This window comes from Diabrotica virgifera, chromosome 6 (assembly GCF_917563875.1).
Source record: "Diabrotica virgifera virgifera chromosome 6, PGI_DIABVI_V3a".
NCBI classification, from domain to species: domain Eukaryota; kingdom Metazoa; phylum Arthropoda; class Insecta; order Coleoptera; family Chrysomelidae; genus Diabrotica; species Diabrotica virgifera.
Window position 1 is genome coordinate 33,271,905 of NC_065448.1, and position 22,059 is coordinate 33,293,963.

Sequence of the window (22,059 nt, forward strand, 5' to 3'; positions counted from 1 at the left end):
GACCGCCAATAGCCAAGTGCCGAACATTCCTCTCTCTTTCAAAGAGGAGAACGTCAAACTCTCACGGAACACGAATTAAACGTCAAGGAACGATTCAACAAGTATATTCCGTAGACGCCAAAGTATGACGTCACGTAAGTAGTCCTTTACGAGAAAATTAGAGAATTTAATTATTAGATTAAGAGAAAATAATTATAAAAATAATTAAAGATGTTCAGATCAGTCGCACAAACAACATATTTCTGAATTATCATTATTTATTAAGTTACTTATTTTACTCTCAGCAAAATCTTATTAGTAACAATATGTAAGTTAGCTTATCCCCTATCTGGATAAAATAACAAAATCTTTGTTTTATTTAGAGAGTCTTTACTCAAAAATGTAAAGAAAAAAGTACAAGAAACTATTTTGTTGACGTATTTCGGTTGCACTCAACAATCATACATACTAAAATTTGCTTAAATTTGATGTATACTTCCCATAATTTAATTTATGATTTCCAGTGTGACAGTATAACAATTCGGCCGTTCTTGTGTATACATAATGTAGAACATCAAAGTAAAGCTCAGAAAGCTTAACCCGGATCTGAACCTACAGCACGAAACATCAAAACAGCTTAATATGGCATATACTCCATTAAGATCATTAAAGCTACATAAAGCACTTTAAATTAAATGAATTTTGATTTCTCTTGAGGTATTTTAAATTAGGCACTAAACTAGTAATGGATTTTATACATTGACGGATTCGCGGCTTATATTTTAAAAGCCTACAGCCACGAAAAATTTAATTAAATGTATGTGAGATTTTAAATACGTGAGTGGCGGAAAAGTATTTAAGGGCCTATATTCGATTCGGCATTTCTTTTAGCCATACAATATTTAAATTCAATTTTTTTCTGTTATATTGATATTAAAAAACTTTTACAGGATGGCTCAGTTAGAACCGTTCACTTAAAACATCTTCAATGAAAAATATTTTCTCCGAAAACCACGTGAATTTCTCTTTCAAGGGAGATATGTTATGGTGTAAAATACGAGATTACCTTCTTCAAGTACCATCTCTACGACGGAGGTCAGTAATCATCATAGCTACTGGTACTTTAGAGACGGCTGTTCCGAAAAGTATATCCATACATCCATACCATTCTCTCATGTTGCGCAGTCACGATATTCTACGTCTCTCTATTCTGTGGCTTGGTTCTAAAAGGGCCAATGTCAAATTTTTGTTTTTTTGTGCAGCTTTTTTTAAATTTAATATTAACCAAACAAAATGCAAAAAATTGACACTGGCCCTTTTAGCATTAAGCCACATTATGTGACTTGGTGTTAAAATGGCCAATTTCAATTTTTTGCATTTTGTTTGGTCAATATTAAATTCAATAGAAAGCTGTATAAAAAAAGAATGTGTATGTACTTTGTACGCACGTAAGAAGATATTCTTCTATTATATAGGTAATGTAAACGAAGTAAATATACTTAACAGGTTATTTGTATTTTATTTAAAAATTAAACTAATTTTCTTATCTACCACTTTCAAAAAAATTTTTATTAAAACAACCAAAAATAAAAAAATATGAATCGCCCAGGATTCGAACCCGCGTCCTTCCAATCTCGGAGCTAACGCCCTACCAACTACTCCAGCGAGGTCCTTGTAATTGACTTGTAAGTTTCGGAGCAAATGGTAACACAACACGGCGACAAATAGTGTAAAAATGTTATGCCTACATAATATTTTTATTATTTTACTACAGAGAATCACAAATCCAAAAACACAAGAATTATAATAAATAATACATTTACTAAAAACACTAATATATTCTTTTAATGACTTACTTGCACGGTTGCAGATACATAAATACCTATCTTGAAATATTAGCAATGAACTACATGCTGTATGTGTGCGCAGGCGCGCAGATTTATGTACAATTTTACCCTCAATCGAATCGCCGCTAAAGAAGAATATCTTCAAAAACAAAAATTTGACATTGGCCCTTTTAGAACCAAGCCACACACTTTTCCTTGAATCTTTCCCTGCATAATCAATTGGAACTAGAGCATAGAGAAGAGTTGCCAGACACAGGGGAGAATGAGGATTGTTCTGAAGAAGGCTTTGGCTCATAAAGAGCTGTAACGCCACTGATGACAATGAATCAATTGGAACACGTTTTATCTCTCTCCACGTGTAATATGTCCGATATATTCTAATTTTCTTTTGTTGATCTTTCTCAGAACCTCTTTGCTTGTGACGTGTTCTGTCTAGAATATTTTCTGAATTCTGTACATTCACAACTCAAATGATTCTAGTTTTTTCATTGATGCCGCATTCAAGGTCCAAGCTTCCATTCCATAAAACATATTCGAGAAAATGTAGCATCTAGCCAACCTAACTCTTATAAATTTAATTCTGTTGTGCGGAGTACTTTTCTCATTTTGTTAAAATTTGCTCTAGCCTTTTTTCTCTTCTAATTTTTATTTCCTGGAAGTAATCATTTGTGGAGTTGAACATTGTTCCAATATATGCATTTTGGTCTACTCGTTCGACATTGGTTCCCTTTATGAAAAAATTCTCGTTATTTGTTTGAATTTTCGTATTCTCATAAATTTTGTCGTCTTGACTTTCATTGTTATACCGTATTCTTGTCCATACTCTGCTATTCTGGTCGTCAGCCTCTAAAGATCCTCAATATTTTCTGCTGACAGTATCATCCGCATATCTAATATTGTTAATGGGAACTTCATTTACCTTTATGAGGCTGTTTCACCCTCAAGATCTTTTTCAGGAGCTCAGCTCTTGCCTTTCAGTCTCGTCATCAGTCCGATTTTGTTTATGTGCTACTTAAGGAGACAGTCTTCTGTTAGGAGACCTTTTTTTGGATTGAGGTGGAACGCTCTTAGCAGACTAGGGAAGGTGTCCCTAGTCTGCTAAGAGCGTTCTGTTAGGAGACCTACAATAATTCGTAGATCATTCATATTCATAGTAGATTTTTCATTCTAGTAAATTTTTGGATCTGTTCTTCAAAGGTTAGTGTATAAAAATCCCCTTTTCACTTTTTCCTCTCCTTAGGAGTGTAGGTCCGCTTTTTCGTCGCCTTCAATACCTGTATATCCAGCGACCCAAAATAAACTTATTCTGGTACCTTTTGTGATGCAAATCAGATTATGAAGACAGTTTGAAACTAACTTGGAGTCAATTTGATTCGATTCCAGTGCCTTTAATGCCACCTGGTTGTCAGATATAATTTTTAGAGATCGGTCTCCATATAGTTACTCGTTATTATTTCCTGAAGGAAAAACTCTATAGCATACATTTCCACCTGAAAGATAGTTGAGTGATTACCTAGGTTTTCACTAAGGCCTAACTTTGGTTTGTCTCCATACATTCTAGCCTCAACACCATTTTGTTTAAAAAAATCATTTGTCCCTCCTTCTAAGTTCCTTCTATATTGAGGTTGGCCATCATAATGGCAAAGGACCCCGCACAAACCTTATGGAAAATAGGTCCCAGTGGATTTTGTTCATACTTTGGGAAAATACTCTTTGAAGCATCCTGATAAAAAGTTCTCATGGGCACAACTCAATCGTATGAAGGATTTTCAAGATATAGAGGTCCAAATTCGGAAAATTATAAGATTTACGGGGTATTCCAATTTGGCAACATGTAGAAGTTTGGATCAAGAAAAAGTACTAGTAGTCTAGGATTTTTTCCTGGCTATCCAATGGCGACCTTAACTTTGACCTTGACCTTCAACGGACGTCATCTTCTAGAGTTTCGAGGGATTTAGGCATTAAATTGATATAAACAGATTACTCATGTGTTTTTGGGATCGCAAAACACGAATATGCCATCAGAACCGGATTAGTCCGGATGACGTGGTGGCCAGGGCCACTGCAAGGGACATCATCTTCTAGAGTTTCGATGGTTTTAGGCATTTAATTGATGCAAACGAATTACTGGAGGGTTTTTTGAGGTCGCTAAACACGAATATGCCACCAGAACCGACTCCCGGAGCACTTGGTTTCCAAGGTCAATGAAAGGGGCTCCTGGAGTTTCGATGGTCTTTGGTACTACATTGATACAAACGGATTAATTATAGGTTTTTGGGGTTGCTGAACACGAATACGTGATCACATTGTGCCGTAGGCACAATGTGATTCGTGGGTCGGATCTGATAGTGTATGCATGTTCAGCAACCCCAAAAACCTAAGAGTAATCCATTTGATTCCTCCGAAACTCCAGAAGATAACCAGTCTTAGGCACCAGGTGCTCCTGTGTCTGTGCTGACCACGTATTCGTGTTCAGCAACCCCAAAAACCTATAACTAATCCGTTTGCATTAGTGTAGTACCAAAGACCCTCGAAACTCCAGGAGCCCCTTGGAAATCAGGTGCTCCGGGAGTTGGTTCTGGTGGCATATTCGTGTATAGCGAACTCAAAAAACCCACCAGTAATTCATTTGCATCAATTAAATGCCGAAAACCATCGAAACTCTAGAAGATGACGTCCCTTGCAGAGGCCCTGGCCACCACGTCATCCGGAGGGCAATTCTGATGGCATATTCGTGTTTTGCGATCCCAAAAACACATGAGTAATCTGTTTATATCAATTTAATGCCTAAAACCCTCGAAACTCTAGAAGATGACGTCCGTTGAAGGTCAAGGTCAAAGTTAAGGTCGCCATTGGATAGCCAGGAAAAAATCCTAGACTACTAGTACTTTTTCTTGATCCAAACTTCTACATGTTGCCAAATAACCAGTAACTCACGGAATTGGAATACCCCGTAAATCTTATAATTTTCCGAATTTGGACCTCTATATCTTGAAAATCCTTCATACGATTGAGTTGTGCCCATGAGAACTTTTTATCAGGATGCTTCAAAGAGTATTTTCCCAAAGTATGAACGAAATCCACTGGGACCTATTTTCCACAAGGTTTGTGCGGGGTCCTTTCTTTCTATTCTGGGCTTGATGAATTAAGTTATTTCCTGTTGAGTGGGTCCAATCTGTAATGTTTCAGAGGCAGGATTTTTTCTTTCTTCCTATACTCCTTTTACCTTCGATTTTGCCTTCTAATATTACTTGAAGCTGCTCAAATTCCCTATGGCGCATTATGTGTCCTAGATATGACGTCTTTCTAATTTTGATTATATTAACCAGATAAAGAAGTGTGTTCCTTATTTCCAGTACTTCTTCATTCGTAGTTCTGCTGGTCCAGTTTATTCTTAGCATTCTGCGGTACATCCACATTTCGAATGAATTCAGTTTGTTGACGTCATACTGTTTTAATGTCCAGCTATATAGTAATAGACACCACACATAATACTTTTTTGCACGATTGATCATTTTTGACTGTTTACCGTGACAGATTTTACGTCAGTAGGTGACATTTACTAGCAACTCGACGGTAAGTAATCCAACTCGACAGTAAGTACTCCAACTCGACGGTAAGTAATTCACTTACCGTCGAGTTAAAAAATTTCTTAATTTTAATTTATTTTTTGAAAGAATAAAGAAAACTAACGAATTATTTATTAATATTGAAACTTATGGTACAATTTGTTAAATGATTTAATGAAATCTCACTTGTTTGGGCTGTGGTTTCACTTTTAACAGAAACTCCTGCAGAAACTCCCATTTTTTAAAACTTTGGTAGGTATTTTGATAACGGATTTTGGATTTTTCGGGAATAATTGCGGAACACCCTTCTTCCCAAGCCCGTTCAATTTCTTCAAATTCACTTTTGCTCATATTTTAATTTATAATAATCAAAATTGTACTTAAAATTATTGACAACTAAATAAAAACTCAATTCTCCATTGTTGTTATGCACCCTAGTTACTACCTAACAACCAAAGTATCTATCTTGATAAAATGAATGAAACTAGTCAGTATGACGAAAATGTTTAATTTTATAATTTATAATGGTATCAATCGTGCAAAAAACGTTATAAGTATGTCGAACGTTAAGGGTAACCGATCTCAGACAATAATTGGAGTCGTCGCTCCGCTGCTCCTCCAAACAATTGTCTTATCGGAATAAAATCGGTATAAAATAAAACCCTTACCGTTCTCCATACTTAATATACTATAGTGTTCTCAATTTTATTGTGACTCATAGCTTGGGGTTACAGAGCATGTTACGCATGTTCATGAGACCAGACCTTGCTATTTCTTGCTAAAAAAATTATTATCTAGTAGAAAATAGGAGACAAAGGCCAGAAGTGGATGCAAACAGGCTGAAGAAAAAGTAGAAAATAAGTGTTGCCTATGGAAACTGTTGGCAGCTCCATGATGTCTGATACACTCAATTACTTTTTTGTTGTCAATATACCAAACTTCTTTATCTTTTATTTTTAAAGTTTTTCCCAACGGCACATGGATGAAATCGCTGGTGATATCGAAATTGACTAGGATATCGTTGAAATTGTAATCTATTTCTGCTAGTTTTTACAAGAACTGTTTATGTCTAAGAGGAACTTTGATAGTCTGTTGCAAGGAGTACCCATGCTGCTGGAAATGGTTTGAGGGGTAATTTTTTTGGGAATATTTGTGACCAATTCTGGAATTTTCCTCTGATATTGATAGTTATCCATAATTACAATTGCGTTGTCCTTGTTAGCTAGTAATATTGTTACGGACTAATCTTCTTGTAGAGCTTTGATAGCTTCGAGTTCCTATTTACTAACATTCTCCAATTCCTTTTTGAACAGTACTCTCTATTCTTTTTTTTCCGTATTGGTAGTACTTGACAGATTTTTCAACTACACTAATTATGTCCCGTTTAGGAACTTATGATAGAATCACATCATAATTTAGACCTTTTGATAGAATTAGGTTCTGTGTTTTGCACTTTGATTTTTATTATGGTAGGGGAGCCCAAGCGGCGATTTTTGCAGTTACTCGAGCGTGTCAGATTATTACATGGGGAGAAACCTTGTACCCTGAAAATGTACCTCTACCATATATTGGCTCTTAATGCAGGGGAGTTCGTTAAGGGGGGCCGAAAAAAATCTATCCTTAGAAAAACTCGAAATCGTCGGATTAAGATAGGGTAAGTTAAGTACATGCAAAACAGTGTATATTTCGCGAAATGAATGACAGATCGAAAAACTAGAAAATACGTGCTCAATATTTTTCAAAAATCTATCGAATGATACTAAACACGACTTCCCACGGAGAGGGGTGGAGGGTAAATTTAAAATTTTAAATACGAATCCCGCGATATTTCGCGAAATGAACATCAGATCGAAAAACTAAAAAATACATTTATTCAATATTTTTGAAAAATCTATCGAATGGCACCAAACACGGCCCCCACGGAGGTATTGTTAGGGGTTACCTTACAATCTTAAACCATTTTTATTGCAGATTTGGATTCATTACGTAACTTTTGTTCGAGACATGTTTTCGAACTATGGATAGATGGCGCTATAATCTAAAAAAACCATTGTTGGAAAATTAAATTAAAAATGGAAAGTCCCCACTAAAATGGAAAACTTTACTTAACTTTTTTTTGGATTTATGACCTACTCTTCAAAACTAAATAGGTCCCCATAACGCTCGAGTGACTGCACATTTAGCATACTTTGCTCTCCTACCATTACAATAAATTGTGGCTTAATCTCATATAGACATAATATTTAAAAAGAATCCATTTGTTACAGTATTTTAGTAAATATATACAATTTCTTACCAATATCTTTAGGTAGGTATTGACAATACCTAGGTCGAATTAAGTAGATATATAGGTAATACAACTACAAAGAATTGCAGTTTTTGATCAAATTTGTTGTATTCCTTAAAGATATTATGACATTAACAAATATTACAAACACGTGAGGTCACAGTTGATTGTTTTAGGTGGATTCCAAATCCACTTCTAAGTTTTATTATAATCTGTTTAAGAATGGCATTCATTCTTTATTACAACATGGGTAGTGTCTATAAAAATGTAGTAAAATTTTTACTGTTCCACATAAAAAAGCGATTCTAAGGTTTTTATGACAGAAAAGACACAAAGTTCTTTTTAAAACGTCTTTAAGAGCGTGTATAAATCAATTTTTGTGTTACCTAATCTAAATATAATAAAAAATATATATAAAAAATTGTAATGTGTCATGGTAAATTCGACATTTTTAAAACATTGTAAATTATTAGAAAAAATTACACATATCAATATATACGCATGTGATTTATTTATATTTAATTAGGGTTTTGCATTTAGTGAGTTTTATGTGATTTATTTATTTACCTACATAAAATACCTTGACAAGTATTGGCCATTGGTGCAGGAACACTAACATTGATATAGGCCAGGGTAATAAGCAAAAATATACCCTGTTCGTGACACTTCAGCAGCCAGGGTACTGAAGCGTTATTTCGACAGGTAATACCTATAGGAATAAATTATAACAATTTCCTGCGTAGGATCTGGCGGCCATTCTTATTTATAAACAATTAACTGTCAAAAAATGGCATTTTCCCTTTTCTTCAAATCAACGGAAAACAGTGAAGCTTATGATTTTTTTAGTACAAGTATCTTCGAGACTATGGAAAAAGCTTTAAAATGACGTATTACAAAGTTTGATATACTCATTTATTGTTAATATAATTGCGAAAAAAGGTCGGAATTGCAAAAAATATATTTTCTCAATAACTGTTGTAAAAATTGGTGTACCGCTTTGAAATTTTTGTCAAATAAGGGTTCTTTGGTGCTTAATATGTGATAAGAATTTCACAGCGATTTATTCAATTATTTAAATTTTATTCAAATTGATTTTCCCAGAGAGCATTTTTTTGCAATAACATAAGTCAGAAAAGAATGACCTTAGAACCATTCCACAGGTGTCAAATGAAAGAGCATGAGCTACATTTTCAACATGTTTTAAAAAAGTGAATAAAAAATGCATTTATTAGTAATAAATAATTATGCAAATGTATCGTCAATTTTTCTTTATAAACTTTTTGAATAACTTTTTCCAAATGAATTAAATTTTTTACCCTGTTTTAAGTGCACAACTATCAAGTGATGTTATCTATATCATAATTGATAAAAAATTGTAATAAATATGTATAATTTCTTATATAACAAAATAAAAAGTTTATAAGGAAAGATTTACGATACTTTTGCATAATTATTTATTACTAATAAATGCATTTTTTATTCACTTTTTTTAAACCAAGTTGAAAATATAGCTCATGCCCTTTCATTTAACACCTGTGGAATGGTTCTAACGTCATTTTCTTCTGACTTATGTTATTGCAAAAGAAATGCTCTCTGGGATAAACAATTTGAATAAAATTTAAACAATTGAATGAATCGCTTAGAAATTTTTATCACATATTAAGCATCAAAGAACCCTTATTTGACGAAAATTTCAAAGCTGTACACTAATTTTTACAACAGTTATTGCGAAAATATTTTTTTTTGCAGTTCCGATATTTTTCGCAATTATATTAACAATAAATGAGTCTATCAAACTTTGTAATACGTAATTTTAAAGCTTTTTCCATAATCTCGAAGATATTTGTACTAAAAAAACCATAAGTTTCCCTGTTTTCCATTGATTTGAAAAAAAAAGTGAAAAATGCCATAATACTTGTTTAAATAACTTTTTCCTATATCTGTAATGCAAAGCAAAATATCGGCAATTTACAGTGTTTTTGGATTGGCAGTAGGCCGCTTTTAGAATTAAAAAAATTCAGTTGAGTATCTTAAAAAATGTGAGCCTTCAATCTGTATGGACTGCAAAAGTTCAAATCTATATTGTTCAAATCTATATGTATATTGTATAATAACTAAGTGGTTGAATAAATTATTATTTATTATTATTTATATTTATTTTGATATGCATATTTAATATCTACTTATAAAGATAGAATTGTTAACAAATAAACGACACAAACTTTGGTAATACACTTTTACAAATTGACTAACTATTTTTAAAATGATATGATATTATGAATTGTAATGATATTATAAAATGCAAATAAAAATGGTCAAAAAAATGGGGCCTTAAATTAGATTTTTTTGGCGGATTTTTTTGCTAGTGCAAATTTGTCTAGATATTTTACAGTTAGGTATAGCCTCCCCTATGGTAAAAATCACGAACCGCCACTGCGCATAACCATGATGATTATGAATCTTAGATGCACTTGAAAAGTAGGGACTTGAAGAAGAGGATGAAGGTGATAGTATAACTCCATGCGGCACGCCTATTTCTATTTTAGTGTGCTAAAGTGATATCAGCTGACAATATTAAAATATTATCTGATTAACCCAAAGACGATTTATATTTTTGTGTTTTCTCAATCCATATTTACATCTAATATTTTATGTTCTTTATTACAATAATTCACGTGTTACATAAATAAACTTTGTAATATTCAGGTTTAATTAGTTTTAATAACCGCATTGGCAATTAGACTTAAAATATGTTAAAACGGTAATTAACCAGGTACAGTTTTATCTCCATTTTAAATTAAACGAACACGTAGAAACCGCTGAAACAATCGCTGCGCTTAAACAGAAGCCACTTATTGTTTTTTTAAATTTAAAAATTGCCAATTTCATGCAATTGTTGTGTCAGGTTTGTTTCTGAAATCTTCAATCAGTATCGATAATAAACTTATTCTTTGTTTCTTAGTTTCTAGGAATAAGTAAGAAACCGACGAAAAAACTATTTGTTCTGTCTGCTCAGGTAGTAATAGCTTCATTGTTTATACTGCTATATGTAATTACATTCCATGGATAATGAAATAATTTACTTGTAAGTTAGCAGCTTCCACGTATTTTCTTCAAGACGTCATCTTCATCATTCCCATCTTCGGTCAGTGTTATTTCTAAGTAGTTGAAGTAGAAGACACGTATCAGAGAAGTCACTGTCACAGTGGTAGTTGCCAAACTCGCCTGATACGTCTAAGGGTGGGAAACAATCAATATACTTAATATTTAATCTAAATTTATAGGTTTATATCGCCAAATTTCCCAACTCTGCTAGTTTTATCTCAGAATTTAACATGGTTTCCGTCCTTTACGTTAATTTGCCGAATATTATCACTGTATACTCATCACTGTATTTGTATACGCAACTAAAAAACTTCGTAGGTACCTGGATTATTTCAAAGTTTTCACAAACATTTCCTCCCCTCGTAATAGTGTCTTCGTGTCTCTAAAAAGTAATTGTGTCTTCGTTAAATTGTGGTTTATTATTCTAATTTGCTGTTTATGTTTTAATTACAATTACATATTAGTATGATATAATTGATCCAAAAGATGGCATAACCCAGACATCCAAAGTGAAAGTTATCCTCCAACACCAAATTGTTCTATATGGTCCACCTAATGTTCAGATAAAAATCCACACCATTTTGTGCGTCGGGTTTGGGGGGGGGGGGACAGGGGGGAGAAATCGGTAAATTCGTAATTTTTTAGGTTTTTCGTCAATATTTCTAAAACTATGCGGTTTAGCATGAACAACCTTCTATACAAAAATGTTCTACATTAAATTTGAAATAAAAAAGGCCCTATGCATAATCCTTCTAAAATGAACGATTCCAAAGTTACGGAGGTAGTATAGTTGGTAAAAAAAAGGCCTAACCCAAACATCCAAAGTAAAAGTTTTCCTCCAACACCAAATTGTTCTATATGGTCCACATATTTTTCAGTAAAAAGTTACACCATTTTGAGCGTCCGGTTTGGGGGGGAGATGGGAGAAAATTCTGTAAATCAGTACTTTTTCTACGTTTTATACAAGAATGTTCTACATAAAATTAAAAACACAAAAGGTCCTATACATAATTGTTATAAAATTAACGGTTCCAGAATTACAGGGGGTAAAAGTGAAGGTTTTCGATACTTTTTATATTTTTTGGGCAATTGATGATTATTTTGGGTGGTGAGACGTTTCTTCAAGGGCTTATCACTAACATACCATCGGCCACTGAAATAGCAAATTTTATTTACAAAACACAATCCTGTTGAAAATTTCTTTCATCAGTAATAATATTATAAATTGCCCAAAAAATATAAAAAGTATCGAAAACCTCCATTTTTCATCCTCCGTAACTCTAGAACTGTTGATTTTATAACACTTATGTATAAGACCTTTTTTATTTTAAATTTTATTCAGAACATTTTTGTATAGAACATATGTTGTCGCTAAAGCATAGTTTTAGAAATATTGACGAAAACCGTAAAAAAGCTACTAATTTACCGACTTCTCTCCCGTATCCCCCCCAAACCGGAGGTTAGGCCTTTTTTTGTATCAATTATACTATATTACTTCCGTAACTTTAAAACCGTTCATTTTAGAAGGATTATGTATAGGTATGCTTTTAATTTCAAATTTAATGTAGAACATATAGAAGGTTGTCCATGCTAAACCGCATAGTTTTAGAAATATTGACGAAAAAAGTAAAAATCTACGAATTTACCAATTTCTCCCCTCTCTCCTCCCCAAACCCGACGCTCGAAATGGTGTGACTTTTTCCTGAACATTATGTGGACCATATAGAACAATTTGGTGTTGAAGGATAACTTTCACTTTGGATGTCTGGGTTTGGGTCTAATTATACCATACTAATAAACAAACAATATTTAATATTTAAAATAGAGGTTATTAATATACAAAATGTTAAACATACTTAATATTCTAAACAAAATTTATTACATTTTTCAAGATCAATGAGTACGTGAATGTTGATTTCTTTATTCCTCTGATTTATGAATCGATTATATTATATTAAACGACAGATAACAATGACTTCTCATAACTTGATCAATATACTTTTATAACAGAGGTGTAACAGTGACAAAGTAGAAGTGTCTTCTTCTTCTATTTCCAGGACCGTTATTGATCGTTGGATATCATGTTGGCTATCATATTCGCTATAGCGACTTTATTTATAGTAGCTCTGAATGATGATGTAGTCGATTTCCCTTACCATCGCCTTAGATTTTCCGGCCATGATGTTCTTCTTCTACCAAGATCACGTTTACTTTGGATCTTTCTTTGGATGGTCAGATGTAAAAGATCATTTTTTTAGTGTGTCTCGTAATGTGAACTGAGAAGTATTCCAGCTTGCGTTTCTTTATTATATTGACCAGTTGTGTTGTTTTGTTCAGCCTTCTAGGGTTTGTTATTTCTAACTCTATCGACCCAGCTTATTTTTAGTAGTCATCTGTATGCCCGCATTCCCAAGGCTTGGAAACGTTTAAGCATAGCATCACTTATAGTACACGCTTCTTCTCCATACAATAAGACTGGAATGGTATTTATAGCAGTATGTTATTCAAACGCGAAGGTCAATACGGAAATCGAAAACTGTTCAGGAGAGCAAAAACAAGATGGTATGCCAACTCTTCATTATTTTTCTCTGCAACTTCTTTAGCTAAGTTAACCAAATTCTGCACTTGAGTTGATTATGTGTGTGGCTATCTAATACTAGTAGGTATTTATTTTAGTTATTGACATTGCTTTGCCCTGAAATTCACTCTTAAAATATGATAAGGCGTTATTGCTATTCAAATTCGAGGCGTGCGTAGGGTATATCAACCTACTATATCATAGGTTATGGCACTAGAGAAGTTTTACTTGAATAATTTTTCTTGGATAGAAGTTTAGGATAGTACAGGATAGAAAGAAGTGAGGAAATCAGACGCATATGTGGGGTAGACAATATAAATACCTGGGTAAAGAACGGAAAAGAAGAGTGGAATGAACACATAAGCAGGATATCTGAATCAAGGATAGTAAGAATAGCCAGGGACCAGTCACTGTTAGGCAGAAGAAGTATAGAACATCCAAGGAAAAAATGGAATGACAATTTATGGACAGAATGAAAGGCACCGTTGAAGAAAAACAGGCAGTAGGGGAAGGAGGGGCTTGTTGTAACAGGGGTAAGTAGTAACAGGGCTTTTTCATTGGTTATTTGACCGTTTTTAAATAATTTACCTGACTCAATTTCATTCTCTTATCATCCTGCAATTGACACCGTCTAGTCAGTCATTCGCAGATAGCTGAAAATAGTGGTTGTGTGAAGGTGTTTAATTTTGATGAGGTAATATAAAATTTGACACTCATACAATTTTGGTTATCGCTATTGTTTTTAACGGAAATGAAACTTTCGGTGTACTTACAAGTCAAAAGTGACATTTGGAAAAATTGTGTAGCTCAAGTTTAAGTAAAATAAAAATATTATCTTGCTTTGTCACCAATATTAATGTCTTCTTCTTCTTTTCCTTCTTCTTCTTCTTGTGTAGACATGACTGTCTGTTTTTCAATGTGGCTCCAGTAAGTTGTCATTCCATCGTTTTCGTGGTCTTCCCACTTAGTTTTGGATCCCGCGTATGAAAAAAAAGTTGATTAATAGAAAGCTGAAAATTTTTTAATAGCTTAAGGGTGTGTAGTTGGAGAAACTTTGATATATGGGAACACTGGAATAGGGGAAGTTTTAATTGTGGAACAGGTTAAAAATTTGGAACGGCCAGACCACGAAAACGGCACATGTATTTTGTCCGACAGAACAGACTTAAACTCTCCGAACAGAGATTAAACTCTCACGCAAAAATCAGCCTACTATTTATCACCAAATGGGCGTTTTAATGAGTGGAACATGTAGAATATGTCAAATGACAGGAATTATGACAGCTGATAAATAGCAGTCTGATTTTTGCATGAGAGTTTAATCTCTGTTCGGAGAGTTTAAGTCTGACCGTTCCAAATTTTTAACCACAATTAAAACTGCCCCTGTTACAGTGTTCTCATATATCACAGTTTATCCGACTAGACACCGTTTAAGCTATTAACAAATTTTCAGCTTACTATTAATCAACTTTTTTTTCATACGCGGGATACAGACCTAACTGATCGTCTTCCTATTGGGGAACCGTCTCTCGCCGTCCTTACTACTTTGTTTTTTGTCATTTGGCTCATGTAGTTGTTCCATTATACTCTTCTGCTTTTTACCCAGTTATTGATGTTGTCCACCTTGCATATCTGTCGTATATCTGCACTTCTACCTCTTCCCATATCCCATCGATTTTTCAAAGTATTTTCATCTCTGCTGTTTCTAGCATTCTTTCTGTCCTTTCTGTATCAAGTCGTGTTTCTGCCGCGTATTTATGTCATTATTGGTCTGATAACTGCTGTGTAAATTGCGCCTTTCACTTCTTTTCCAATATTGGTGTGGTAGTTATAAACACGACAAGTGTCGAATCAAGTTCTTAACACACGGATAGTGATATATTTCAACTTGTCAAAAATATGTCATATATATATAGTATTTTTACTACAAAAGCGATATTACGTAGGTCAAAATTTTTGACGTAAGAGAACTGTCAAAACATTAGAATGTGAATTTTCATTATTGCCATGTTTATTATAAACATGGATATAATGAAGAGTCACATTCTAATGTTTTGACAGTTCTCTTACGTCAAAAATGTTGACCTACGTAATATCGCTTTTGTAGTAAAAATACTATACAGTAGTAAAAGTGATCTCTTCATTAGTCTAGTCATGAATTAGACAATTCGACTGGAAGAGGAATTGTTCGTTTTCATGTATTTTATGTGTATATTCAAACTTTAGTCTTATTTCTTTAGTTCTTAAATTAATAAGCACGTTAAATTTCATTTGTATTATGTATTTTTAATTATCTTTGGTGTCAATTTCATAAAGAAATGTGAACAGTTAACAACATTATTACTGTTTAACAAATATTGAACCATAATTTAAAAATAAAAGTTTACTCATTAATTTCTATTGCGCCGCCTATGTTTTACAAACGGTGCCGACAATCGGTGTCGAATTTTGTTTTTATACTGGTCCAACTGACATCGTAAGAACAGTACATTTTTTTCTAAATTTAATTATATGTACTTTGATGTTGCTTAACGATTTTACGATTGGGAAGTTAGTTTTACAGTTATTTTGATAAACATACCAAAGTGTGCTATGGGGCTTGTTGTAACAAAACCTCGGCCCGAATCTTACTAAATTTATTATTAGACCGGTCTAGTTAGACTCAAAAATAGGAGTAAGGTTACAATAATTACCATCAAGCTGAAAATTGGCAGGATTGTTCAAAATACCATCGTAAATGAAATCTAAAAAGTCCTCATAAGTCCGACCCGAGCTAAAAAAATTACGCGGGGTGAAAGGTCACCAAATATAGTTTTTAGCGATTTTCAGCGAAACGGCAAGTTTTATCATAAAATTAGTTCTAACAAAAAATGTAGATTAGATAATTATACATAAAAAATATCTGAATACTTTTTTCCTAAGAGCCACCGTTTTTGAGATACAACGATTCAAAGAGTTGAAAAAGTTCTAATCGGCATAATAATGTATTATTTCACCACGTATATATGTTACGGTCAATGATGTAAATTGAACGTTGACGTTAATGGCCGGGAATTGTCGTGAATGTCCATTTTCCTTGGTTATTAACGGCAATGCCGGCCATTAACGACAATAACCTTAAATATTGGCCAATGTTGTAAAAACTTAACGTAAAATTTGATTTTTCATCAATAACCGGTCAATAACGACAGTGGCCAGAAGCAAATGGCCAATGTTGATAAATCGATGCCTTAGAAGCCAATCGGTGTATGTCAATAAGTGTTTAAAATGAGATACTAAGATGTTTCTGAAAGTAGTTGCAGAAATATAAGAGTAGTTATTAAAAACAAATAAAACGTCTTTATTTATCACAATATGGGTAACATATTCATAAATACAAACAAGGAAATAATAATATTTTTATATACAGTATGGTGCAAATGAAAGGAATAAATTCTTTATTTCGTAAACTGGCGACTTTAAGGAAAAATCCCGAGACCTGTCTATTTTTATTTTTAAATTATGATATTTTGGCATATATGGCATACTAGTGACATCATCCATCTGGATGTGATGACGTAATCGATGATTTTTTAAATGACAATAGGGGTCGTGTGCTACCTCATCTGAAAGATTATTCAATTCTCTACTCAGTAACATAAACACTTACATAATTAATTATAAAGGGTGTCCAAAAAAATTTTTTTTAATTAAATTATTTAACAAAAAAAAAAGAAGAATGTATGTAATTTATTTAATTCAAAATACATTTTACTGCTATCATGAATCAGAAAAAAATATTTATTTCACAAATAAACAATGGTTTTTCGCTAATGTTTAAACTTCCAAGAGGCAGGTGGCTGGCTTGATCACTGAATTTAATTCTATAGTGCTTTGTTGTTTTTTTTATAACAGCCCGGTGATCTCAGAATATTTTTCGCTTCTTTAATTTCACTTATTCGGCTATTGTATTCGTCACAGTTTAAAAATGATTTATTGTCATCACGTTTTGACTTGAGTATTAAGTTTATATAATTATTAAAACGAATGCGCACATCGTTGATATCCATGATAACACTTATTAAATAAATTTACGAGTATGTAATTTCAGCACAAAAACAATACACAATATACACACATGAAGTAAACAATAGTAAACCTACACATAACCTATCTTTTAGTCAAAATTTCAACCTTGACCGATTAACAACGGGCATTGTCGACATTGGCCGGGCAATGATAGAAATGTTATCAAGAATTTAAAATTATCATCAATGTCCAGTTTCTATGGACAATAACGTTAATGTCCGGCCATTGTCGACAATGACCAATTCAACCGGCCATTGTCGATATTGACCGGCCAATAACGTTATTGGCCGGATTTACGTCATTGTCCGTAACATATACCTCACTGAAGGAAGCTGTAATACAAGTAAACATATGTATGTAATATTCTATCGGTCAGCTTAACTTATATTAATTACACATAATAATATAATATATTATCAATATAATAATATTTCTACTATACAGCTTGCGGTCTATCGAGAGATGCAATGTATAAGCTGTATTATATTAGAGTGCCAACAAAAAAATCTTTACATAGTGTATATAAACCGAAAATAATAAGAACTATTACTTTAGTTTTACGGCTTATTTCCAACAAAAATAGTTAATTGATATGACAAAGTATTAACTTATAATAGGTAATTACTTCTTCGTATTTATGCGTCTTATTTAATTTGTAAAGCTGGGTTTTATCAGATTACACACGTTCTATCGGTAAGTCGGCTAAACTAATCACCCTACCTGTTCTTTTCTCCGAAGGGTTTGAAAATAATAATTAAAGCCAACTTTCTAGGCAAAATGTTTATTGCTAAGTAGGTACCTACCTACTAATAAACATTTCAATATACAATAAACTTTATGCAAATTTAGTTTGTTTACTATTATGAAAATTACACCATAATCTTCCTGGGTGGTACAGATGACCCTATATTATTGTTTCAACGAATGAGTATCACTGAGGCATTTCAAAACGTGGAAACGTGGAAAAAAAGGGTTTTTAGTTCTGAATCTGAGTCAGAGGCTGATGAACGGTATTGTTTGGTATGCACTAAACCATATAGTGCATCAGTTAAATGCGAATGGGTTGAATGTGCTGTATTCAAGCTGTGGGCACACGTCAAATGTGCGACAGGAGATATAATTTCCTTTATTTGCATTAATTGTAACCCCGATGTTGAGTTCTTCATAGCTCTTGCAAGTGAATTATTTTTTTATTTTGTATTACATAAATATGACATGACATTTTAATAAAAATAAATATTTCATGAATAGTGTACTTATTTTTGTTAAAAAACTGGAAAATAAAATTTTAATGTTTTGGAAATTCTTAATTTTCTTACTGTTACAACCTGCCCCAATAGATGTTACAACTAGCCCCAAGCGCGGGGTAAGTTGTAACATTGCACTTTTTTTGGTAAAATGTTAATTGATTAATGAATACCAGTCCTTTTAATTTTTTTTTCAGTTCAATTTTATTCAGAAAGAGTTAAACTAGCGTTTAGTGTTTAATTAGTGATAATTGGAAAAATAGTTGTCAAGATATATTTGATTTTATGAAAATTGTTACAACTAGCCCCCTCCTCCCCGACTGCCTACATAAAAGAAGAAGAAAAAGTACATTGAGTTTTAATCCATATTGATAACAGAGATGTAACAGTGACATATTAACAAAGTACCTCACCTCTATCAGTAATCGTGTAATATTAATTTCAAACAGAAAAATGATCCTGTATTAGAATTCCTCGCGTGACCAGTTGTTTGTTACTCTATACCACGGCGTGTAGAAACAGTATGTTTCCTTTCTAAATCACTTCTAAACAAGGATGTGGTTTGACTGAGGGAACCATATAAAGAAATTATTTAGAAATATAGGGGTTCGCGAACAACGACCTATTGGCAAAGACGCGAAATTAGAACTCTCGAGATGCAATTCTTGTACGAATAAATTAAAATTATTTATTTTAAGGTGAAACAGTAGCGATCAACAGTAATTTTGAATATTTTTTCGAGATATTTGGCACACTTATTCGTAATATAATAAAGAATGGCGGTACAGAGCCCAATTTGAAAAATATATTAATATGTGGAAATTACTCTGTAATTAAATACAATATTAAAAAAACGAGCCTGTATCGCCATTAAGAAGAACAAAAAAATACACTTTCTTCAAATACACTTTTTTATCCGATGCCTAGATTTTGTGTCATTTTGGAACTACTAAAATTTTTTATTTCATTAGTAGTTCCAAAATGACACAAAATCTAGGCATCGGTTAAAAAAGTTTATTTGAAGAAAGGCTAGAAATTTTTCTAGTGATAATTCATAGCACACCAAGGCTAAAAACCATGACCTGGCAGGCCTCAGCGGTGCACGTGTATCTACCAGGTGAATCGAAAAGTGCAAATTTAGGGGGTAAAATAAACTTCCTCCTGTAAGGTTTAAATTTAAGTATGTGTTTGAGTAAGTCATTTAGAAGAAATGTGTACAATGACAGGCGATTCTGAAGAGCATAAGACCTTGCCAGGCGAGGGGAAAGATTAGGGGTGTTTCCTAAAATTATTCTTTTTGCATTGAACAATTTTTTTTAGGTTTTTTGATACATTCCAAACAGAAAACGTCTTTGTTGATTTTTCTCTTAAGTTAATAGTTTTTGTTATATAAGCGATTGAAAATTTTGAAAATTGCGAAATCGGCCATTTTTAACCCTAAATCGGACATTTGTCTAAAAATTTCAATGTTGCCAAGGTACGTAGATATTCTTTAAACATTGATTGATGAAATCCCGAAGAGTTATTTGCAATCAAATATCGAAAACCCTTTTGTTTTTTTTTAATTGCTAATCAAGCGGGAGCGTCACTGTAGTATAAGTGAGAACGTTTGAGTTTGCATAAATTCATTATCTCGAGAATGGCCAAATTTCAAGAGAAATCCTCAGATAGGTCGATTTTTATTTTTGAATTAGGTTTGGCATATATATAATACTAGTGACGTCATCCATCTGGGCGTGATGACGTAATCGATGATTTTTTTAAATAAGAGTAGGGGTTGTGTGATAGCTCATTTGAAAGGTTATTTAATTCTCTATTCAGTAATATAAACATTAACATAATTATTTATACAGGGTGTACAAAAACATTTTTTCTTCTATTTGTCAAATTTAATCAAAGGTAATTTAATAAAAAAAAAATTGTACACCCTGTATAAATAATTATGTTAATGTTTATATTAGTGAATAGAGAATTACATAACCTTTCAAATGAGCTATCACACAACCACTACTCTCATTTAAAAAAATCATCGATTACGTCATCACGCTCAGATGGATGACGTCACTAGTATTACATATATGCCAAAAAGTCCTAATTTAAAAATAAAATTCGACCTGTCTGAGGATTTCTCTTGAAATTTGCCCATTCTCGAGATAATGAATTTATGCCAACTCAAACGTCCTCACTTATACCACAGTGTCGCGCCCGCTTGATTAGCAATTAAAAAACAAAGGCGTTTCCGATATTGTATTAAAAAAAAACTCTTTGGGATTTCATCAATCAATGTTTAAAGAATATCTACCTACCTTGGCAACTTTGAAATTTTTAGATAAATATCCGATTTAGGGTTAAAAATGGCCGATTTCGCAATTTTCAAAATTTTCAATCGCTTATATAACAAAAACTATTAACTTAAGAGAAAAATCACTAAAGACCTTTTCTGTTTGGAATTATTCAAAAAACCTAAAAAAAATTTGTTCGATGCAAAAAGAATAATTTTAGGAAAAACCCCTAATCTTTCCCCTCGCCTGGCAAGGTCTTATTCTCTTCAGAATCGCCTGTCATTGTACACATTTCTTCTAAATGACTTACTCAAACACATACTTAAATTTAAACCTTACAGGAGAAAGTTTATTTTACCCCCTAAATTTGCACTTTTCGATTCACTTGGTAGATACACGTGCACCGCTGAAGCCTGCCAGGTCATGGTTTTTAGCCTTGATGTGCTATGAATTATCACTAGAAAAATTTCTAGCCTTACAGGACGACCGCTAGTCGGAGGGTTCACGAGCTCTTAGACTATATCTGATTATTTGCGCGTAGTAATCATAATAATTGAGCATATATTGCAATATACATATACGCTCAATTATTATGCTCCACCAGATGCGTGAAACATTGTTTTGAAGGATGTAGAGAAGGAAGTAAAATATTAATATAGATAAAAGATAATAAATTTATATGAAAAAGTATGTTCAAGAATTAAAATATGGTGCATCCACCAAAAAACACAATAAAAATATTGGCTAACTATTTATAAGTATGGGAAGCTGAAATAATTCCAACTGATCGGTATGGGTCATGGGTATGAGATCTGCATATGCCCGTTGCATAAAAAAGGTGACAAGACAAATTGAAGTGGGAAAAATTTAGAGGTATAGCCTTACTAGACAGTGTATACAAAATTTTGGCAAGACAATTATTAAGAAAAGAAATAGACTAAATTTCTATACGAAAAGAATCCTACAAGATCAAATAGACCAAATCTTCTCAGATAGAGACAACTACTTACGAAGGTGAAGTTGCTCTGCATGTCTTGATCATAGATGCATATATAGCAAACATTGAGTCTATAGGGTCAAAGTGTATCGAGCAATGT